At 41.4% G+C, this 8,155-nt stretch overlaps 2 long non-coding RNA genes across 8 annotated transcripts; one reads left to right on the top strand and one right to left on the bottom strand.

Annotated features, from left to right (window-relative positions):
• Positions 1 to 1,311, bottom strand: LOC147644254 (uncharacterized). Of its 7 annotated transcripts, none has more exons than XR_015270884.1 (6): positions 1,035 to 1,311; positions 577 to 651; positions 454 to 509; positions 331 to 386; positions 208 to 263; positions 1 to 134 (listed from the first exon to the last, which is right to left on the bottom strand). It is a non-coding gene; the product is annotated as an uncharacterized LOC147644254 (long non-coding RNA). The 7 variants fall into 7 exon arrangements; XR_015270880.1 differs by lacking the exon at positions 1,035 to 1,311 and adding an exon at positions 801 to 997 and having other exon boundaries at positions 577 to 703; XR_015270878.1 differs by lacking the exon at positions 1,035 to 1,311 and adding an exon at positions 801 to 997.
• Positions 1,312 to 2,450: 1,139 nt separating this feature from the next.
• On the top strand, positions 2,451 to 4,294 carry LOC147644253 (uncharacterized). Its single transcript, XR_015270898.1, has 3 exons — positions 2,451 to 2,633; positions 2,852 to 3,312; positions 3,373 to 4,294. It is a non-coding gene; the product is annotated as an uncharacterized LOC147644253 (long non-coding RNA).
• The last annotated feature ends 3,861 nt before the right edge of the window (positions 4,295 to 8,155 follow it).

The following is an 8,155-nucleotide window of genomic DNA, read 5'->3' as shown; positions in this document are numbered from 1 at the left end:
TTGATCTAATTATTAAACTTTATTACAATCTCTTTAGTTTGTCCTTATAATATGGATGATGCGTTTGGAGCCCTCAGTACGACGTCCATAGTAAACGCATCGAGTCGGCTCAAAAGAACTTCTTACGTTTCGCTCTACGCGGTTTAAATTGGGATGCAAACCAAAGATTATCTTCCTATTCAAATAGACTCCTCTTAATAAACTTACCGTATATTTATAATTTTATCCATGGTGATGTTGAAAGTGCGGACTTGTTGAATCAGCTCAATTTCCACGATGCAAACCAAAGATTATCTTCCTATTCAAATAGACTCCTCTTAATAAACTTACCGTATATTTATAATCATATCCATGGTGATGTTGAAAGTGCGATCTTGTTGAATCAGCTCAATTTCCACGATGCAAACCAAAGATTATCTTCCTATTCAAATAGACTCCTCTTAATAAACTTACCGTATATTTATAATCTTATCCATGGTGATGTTGAAAGTGCGGACTTGTTGAATCAGCTCAATTTCCACGATGCAAACCAAAGATTATCTTCCTATTCAAATAGACTCCTCTTAATAAACTTACCGTATATTTATAATCTTATCCATGGTGATGTTGAAAGTGCGGACTTGTTGAATCAGCTCAATTTCCACGTACCATCTAGAAGTACTAGATCTTATATACCACTTGTATTGCGCAACTGTAGAACCTCCTATAATGATTTGTACACACTTATCTCTAACGTAGATACCCTTCCCAAATTAAAATGTTTAATACTATCAAACTTAGTAAACATGCAAGCTAACAACCTGGGGCAGCACGCTGGTAGTCAATTTCCTCGTATTCTGTCCTATATTTTCCATCGCGCCTAATAACACCTAACCCAAACAAGCACGTGCCTGGTGTCATACGGCCACTTGAGTGTACTGACCGTAGTGCACCAACGTCAATATATGTAAAAAATGAAAAAACTGTTGCATTTCGGAGTTCGGATGGGCAAGAGGCTATCGATGTATCGATAGCGAGAGGCAGGCAGTCAATACCTGGGGGAGATGGGTCGGTCGCCAGACCGCCTGGAATAGGCTCCGGTCAGCCGGAGATGGGTGATGCCCCGAGATACTCAGGAGGCATCACAGGATGGGTGGGTGCGTCGTGGCAATAACACCAATGCCACCAATTTGTACCAGCAGTGTCGTCAGCTTATATTTGTCGTTTGTTTACTTTTGTTTTGTGTTTAGAGATGATAGTTTTGTTAGTGATGAGTATTAGTGAGACGTCCGAATGGTCCGGTATTTTATTGTGCGGACTGCGGGCATTGGGTCGAACCCAGCCCTGGGCCTCCTGAGCTAGCCCGGCGTTGCCCAAGAAAGCAGTTCCGTAACAAAACTAATCTAAGTATTGTTGAAATGGTCAATCTGAGCACTAGTACTGTCCAATATATCATCCAATGCTTCATTCAAGAAAATCGTTTTTGAGATAAAGGCTAAAATGCTCAGAAAAAATATTTTACAGAGATGGAGAAGAGGCGAATTATACGCAAAAATTAATTAATTAATTGCAAAAATTGGGCACCAAAACGTTCTTTAGTATTGAGCATGAAATGGAAAAAGGAGTCCAGTGGAAAACGTCCGCCGCGTATTGCGGAAAGACAACTTTTAACAAAGCATTTTATTACTCAGAATAATCAGAAGCGCAGGCTTAAATTTGTCAATGGCAATTTAACTCAACCGTTATCGTTCTGGAATGATCTTATTTTAATAGACGAGTTCAAGATCAACATTTTCGGTTAACATTGGGCCGGATGTAATGCAGCATTATTGGCGTCAACTAAATACAGAGCTGCACGATAAAAATCGAAAACCTACAGTCAAGCATGGTGGCGGTAGAATGCAATATTTGTTCTTACGATAAAGAAGAAGGGACAATTTTTGTGTAAAGCGTTTTATTCTTGAGTGCGGACACATACCATTGTGGAGGTATGAAAGGTTGGGCGAGCTACTTTCATTCTTCAGGAGTCAGAAATGTTAATTAATGGGTGCATTGTATAGGCTCTTCTACGTTGAACCCCGGAATTCTCAATCATGTCGTTACTGTTTGCGAACGCTGAAGAAGAATGTAAATGGTATATGTGAAAGGCCTAATATATTTTTGGGGATGAAATAAATGCACCCTTTTACCATCCATCCCTTTTAAGCTTTTGATCTCCGGTGGACACTTTAGTGGAAGGTGATAACACAGAAATGATCCTATTTTGGTAAAGATCGCACGGCTTTTCCTTTTTGTTTCCTTAACAGACAGAAGCGTAAATCATCCTTCATCATTTGTTTATGTGGTATTCGATCACGAGAAAATGATTAAGCACGTTGCGATATTGCTCCGTCGCACTCGTATCCGTATCGAGTGAGCCGATACCATTTTCACACACGTTTCTCACGTGACCTCACACCATTCAATCAGCTACCCCTATTATTAATTTTTATTACCCAACCCTTTTAAGAGAATGGCAGGTTAAAGATAACACTAATTTCTAATATCACATTAATGGCCCTACTTAGTGAAAAAGATCTACCACGAAAGAAAATCACCTAGGGAACTAACTACAATGATGCCAATAGTAACTTTGCTCCTGACTACTGGATGTTGTAAGCCTATTTTATCCAATTTCCGCCCGCCTGAATGCCGAAATACGTCTGTGGTCCGCTTTATATAGAGCTTGGCGCGGTATAGTATACCCGTCGCCTGAGCTAGACTTGCCTCTATAGTGTATCAGCGCCAATCGACACGTTTATATACCTTTTCAGATACAACTTCAATCACTAATTAATACAATACAAATTTTACTTATTTATGTTCAAACTAGCTGTACCCTGCCACGTTTCTCTGTGGCATATTGTGGTTAAGAGGGCACTTCTGAATACATCAATGTTCCGGCAAAATCATTTTCCTGGCATAAGGTGAAGAAGGCAGTCAGAGTTGTCGCTGGCGGATTCAGGACTCTTTCTTGCACATTTCTTTCTGTGAAATAGATACGTTGACCATTCTCCAAATGGACTGCCAAGTGAACTAAAGCTGGATAGCGTTCATGAATGGGGAACGAACAAATTCTCCATGCAACCTCGTTGCTGCTTATGTATCTTCCAGCCTGGTATTGAGATATTTCATCGACAACTCGTACTGCATTGCTGTCACCATTTTCTGCCTGAACACCAAAAACTGCCATATCGCTGCCTTTATTCACGTACTTGCAGATATATTTAATCGATTTCACGAAATTGCAATATTCTACGTTGATGTGCGCTTTGTATGATTTTGACAATAGTGGTGAGTATGGAACCACCCAACGATTGTCTACCTCAATATCACCAATTCTCATGTTTAAAGTTGCCGAAGTCTCTCCATCTTCAGTTGACCGTCTCCTATACAGAGGATATCCATCTTCCTCTGTTACGGTGTTGGCTGTAAATGGTCGAGGATATCGCTCATGGATACCACATGGGCCATGGATCATGTTCTTGATGACAACTGCATGCAAATCTGTATCAACCTCTGCCCGTGGAATCTCAGCGCATATCACATTGTCAATTTCGTCTGTAGTAATTTTATCATACACTATGTGCACATGCGGCAATCCTCTCTTCTGCCATTCTACTGAATACATCCAGCCCCGCACAGATCCAAAAACTCCATGTTTCACAATGAAATCCATCAGTGACTTGAGCTTTTGTCTGAAAACACGGGCTGTGATGTCATGCCTATCCCTATACGATTGTCCAGGAAATAACAGCTGTACTATCTCGTCCCAAGCTGGATTGCATGTGAAGGTGATAAATAAGTCTGGACGGCCGTAGCAACGAACATATGCCTGGGCGTCTTGGACTACCTATGTATGAGGATGGCAAAATCGTGAGCTTTCCAACGTTGGTTGTATTACGGTCACTCATCACAGCATCCCGCAAATGGATATATTCCTCGGACCGAAGTTTCTTCTGATTCAATCGGAGGAACAGCAAACGTTCTGTTTCAGTTATTGCATACATATCGACAATGTACTAATGAAACAACTGACGACATTTCAATATATGATTGCAATCGGTCCTCCTAACCATTAACATGTATGAGTAAAAGTTCATCGCGCAGCCGCTCAGTCTCTCGGATGGAGGCCCGTTCTTCGTCAGTCATATTCGTAATCTTACGTCTTTTTGCTTCTGTATTGCGAATACGACGACCCAATCTCGACTTCTTTGGTGGCATGACTTCGTTTCTTACTGAACCTGAACAAAAAAAATAAAATTTGTATCTCCAATTTCTTCTTTCAATATGTTTTGAATGTTTGACAGGAAATACTTTGATTCAGCTGGCTGCCTGAAGAGGGCGCAGCAGTAGGGGCACGGGGAAACGCTAAAAAAATTAATATATATTCGCAACCGCAGATAAGCTATCAACATCAAAAGTAGACAATAACCGAGCTGGAACCTCAACGCATGTTGTGTAAAAATTTGGTCTTAAACGGTTCTGAACTTTTCAAGTCTATGAAGGATGTAGACACGAACAGAGCATTTTTATATATATAGATATAAGTAAGTAAGCCTTCTTTCATTTCATTCATATACTATCAAGCCCGGCGAACTCCGTTTCGCCACCAGATGTCTTCCTTTAATGTAACATTTCGTTTGGTGATTAAAAAAGGAAAAATATTGTTATTTGTTTTATGTTTGAAAACGAAACATTTTATTTCATTTCGTTTTTTCGGTCGCGAATCCCAAGCCCACCTTCCGCCCAACCGACCGAGGGGCTCAGCCGTGTGACGTACGGTTTGTTTACGTTATAGATAGACGCGGGAGAAGGGAAATAATTGATATAACGAGAAAAATTAGGATACATTACAAGCTAATTCTACAAGTAAAAAGGTTTATAATTTAGAGAGGCTTTCAATGCCATCAACATATTTAAAGAGGCGATTGTAATCGGTACATAAAACCCTGAATGGTTCATGTACCTCAAGCTCTCTCCTACACTGATGTACTACAAAAGGAAAATAAGTTTTAGATGTTAGTCGGGGAACATGGAAGTTGAGCTGACCAAGCAGACAGGGGCTCTCCACGTCCCCGTGAATCGTTCCACGGTCAGCTAGGGAGGGAAAATTAACTAAGAGAAGTCTACTTGAGTAAGACGGCAATCTTAAATCAGCATCCCAGGTTAAGCCACGGAGGGTAATCAAATTCAATGCGCTTACTATAGACTCAAAATTGAGGACTCCAAAGGCATGAACCATACTCCAATAAAATAGTCAATAATGACGTGAAGAGCGTCTTTGTTACATAAGGAGACCACCTTCGACCACCAATTAATGAATCCCAGCAAGTTTGTGGCTTTGTTAACCATGCCAGAAATATGTTCGGAGAACGAAAGTTTAGGATCTAGTCGGACATCTATATCGTCATCAAGAGAGATTCATTCCAAAGCACAGTCGTTAAGCATATGTATATGTGGAAGACAGGGATGTCATCAGTTTGCATTTAGAGCTGTTGAGATGTAAAGAGTTAGCGTGAGAATACGAGTGAAAGTTGTTAAGATCCAATTGTAACTCTGACTGGCTTAAACTATCCCTATACTGCACGCAAAGTTTAATGCCATCAGCATACATAAGTACTCTAGATTTTGTTAGAACCTGCGGCAGATCATTGATAAACAGTGTGAATAACAATCGTCTCATGTGGCTACCTTGTGGGGCGCCAGACGTGATACTGAGGCTAACGGATAGAGCATTTTTGAACATAACCTTTTGAGTCCTGTCACTAAGATAACTTAAAATCCACATAAGAAGATCACCAGGAAATCCTATAGAATCGAGTTTCCTTACAAGAAGGGAGTGATTAACCGATTCGAAAGCTTTACTAAATGCCAAGTAGATCACATCGGTTTAAAGGTTACATTGATATTTCATCTTTCCAAGTGAACGGACGTGTTTTTTTCTTGCGCTCTCGTTTTGTATTAAAGATTGATTCTAACCACCGGGGTTAACTTAAATTTTCTAATTTGTGTTTATACCTTCCCGTTCACTTCGCGTGTGCATGCAGCTATACTATTTTGTGTACATAATTGGCTTTATTTTCCAATTTAGTTGTGCTGCTAGTGTTAGCTTTTGCATATTTTGCATTCCTTTTTGTGCCTTCTTCGTCTAGCTTTTGTTTGCGCCGTCGCAACAGCTAAACGATTTATCTATCCATCTCCCACGCTCTCACTCTCTCGCTTTAGCTGTGCCGCTGCACTTCTTATCTAATCTGAACTTATTCGCTCTCCCGCTCTCTCGCTCTCGCTGAGACTCTTCACTTCTTTCTTAATTGCTCTGTTTTTATTTTTTCAAAGTACAAGTACAGTGGTAAGTCTATACAATATCCGGAAATATTGTCTGTTTCGTCAAAGCCTGCAAAAAGGCAATTGTTGCAGGTGACCTTGCAATCGGCTGCTGGCTGTGCGACAACGTCATGCACGCCAAGTATATTGGAGTTGCAGCTCGGACGGTGGACGATGTAAAAAAAACATCGGCCTGCGTTACTGTTGTGAGGCCTGTCGCGATGTAGAAAGGGAGATGATCTCTTTCATGCGGCAAACCAAAAGCGGTTTTAAGGGCATTTTAACGAGTTTTCGTGAAACTCTTGATATGTTCTTGGTGCTGGATACCCAATTTAATAGCCTTACGCTATTAAATGTGTCTCCTAGGCGCAAAAAAAATGCTATTGGTGGGCAGCATGTAGACGGACCCCAACTACCTGCAACGGGCTCTCAGCAGCAGCCTCCCTCGGCACAGGCCTCGACCTCAGCATTAATTCCAAGAGTGCTGAGATCGAGCGCTAGAAAAGATTCGGTATCCGAATGTGCAGCGGGAGTGCCCGTACCGCCGTTGATTTCTGTTCTATCGCCTGGGGGGTCGCAAATATTGACCCCTCAAAGTCCCGTTCACATAAATATATCTTCCCAGGGTGTTAGGCCCGGAATACCGGCCGACAATGGCACGGCGGATAACCAATCTGCCTTGCCAAAAGCCCTTATAGCTGTTCCACCAACGAGACATATTTTTGTCTCGCGGCTCTCCCCTGACCAAACATCGGAATATGTTCTCGCCTTTATACAAGGCAAAACCAGAGCCGAAAAAATTAAGGTGGAAAAGTTCAAATTTTCTTACGCAAGGGACATTTCATCTTTCAAAATAAATGTCCCTAACGAGCTCTTTAACACTATTTGCTCTCCCAACTTCTGGCCAGAATACATACATAAATAACTCTTCCCAGGCCTGAAATTACCACTGCACCTTCTACGTCTTCCAATCCCGACCCAAAAAACTAACCTACTCCTTAGGTATTTCCTATCAGAATGCAAGAGGCTTACGTAGTAAGCTTCCTAACTTGTATTCTGATAGCCTTTCGTTTGCATCTCAGGTTATTGTGCTCACAGAAACCTGGTTAAAGCCGGAGATTCTGAGCTCCGAAGTTTTTCCAGCTGTGTTCACAGTATATCGGCTAGATCGCCCTATCAGACGCGGGGGTGGAGTTCTAATAGCGGTGGACTCCTCACTCACGTCAGAATTATTAACCTTCGAGGAATGTAACGATGTTGAATTCCTCTGTGTGAAGCTATCTATCAAAGGTAGCTCCATTTTTATTACCTGTTCCTACATACCTCCACTGTCGGAACTTCCTATTTATTGGAATCACCTTTCCGCTATTCAGATGGTTTCCAGTAGACTTTTGGATAGAGACCAGTTGGTAGTTCTAGGAGATTTTAATATCCCTGGTGCTATTTGGTGCTCAATTCCACCAATACTCTCCATACACCTACACAACATGACTTTATCGCTGGCTTGTTTGACATTTCGCTGTATCAAGTCAACCATGTTCGAAATTCCTTACAGCGCTTGCTCGATCTTTGCTTCGTCTCTGATCCTGCGAGAGTCAGTTTAGCAAGGGTGGCGCCTCTGACGCAGCCCGAAGATCCTTATCATCCAACTTTCGATGTGACTCTTGATATTGGGTGTGACGTACAGAATATTTCTGATCGTCCAGCCAATAAAGTCCTATGTTTTCGCAAAACGGACTTTGAACGGCTAAATAATTTTATAAACGAGTTCAATTGGTCCGATCTATACATGTGCACTGACATGGCAGTT

Source organism: Drosophila serrata, unplaced genomic scaffold (genome assembly GCF_035046125.1).
Source record: "Drosophila serrata isolate PLE 108 unplaced genomic scaffold, ASM3504612v1 contig_208, whole genome shotgun sequence".
NCBI lineage: Eukaryota > Metazoa > Arthropoda > Insecta > Diptera > Drosophilidae > Drosophila > Drosophila serrata.
This window is presented reverse-complemented; position numbering and strand designations above follow the sequence as displayed.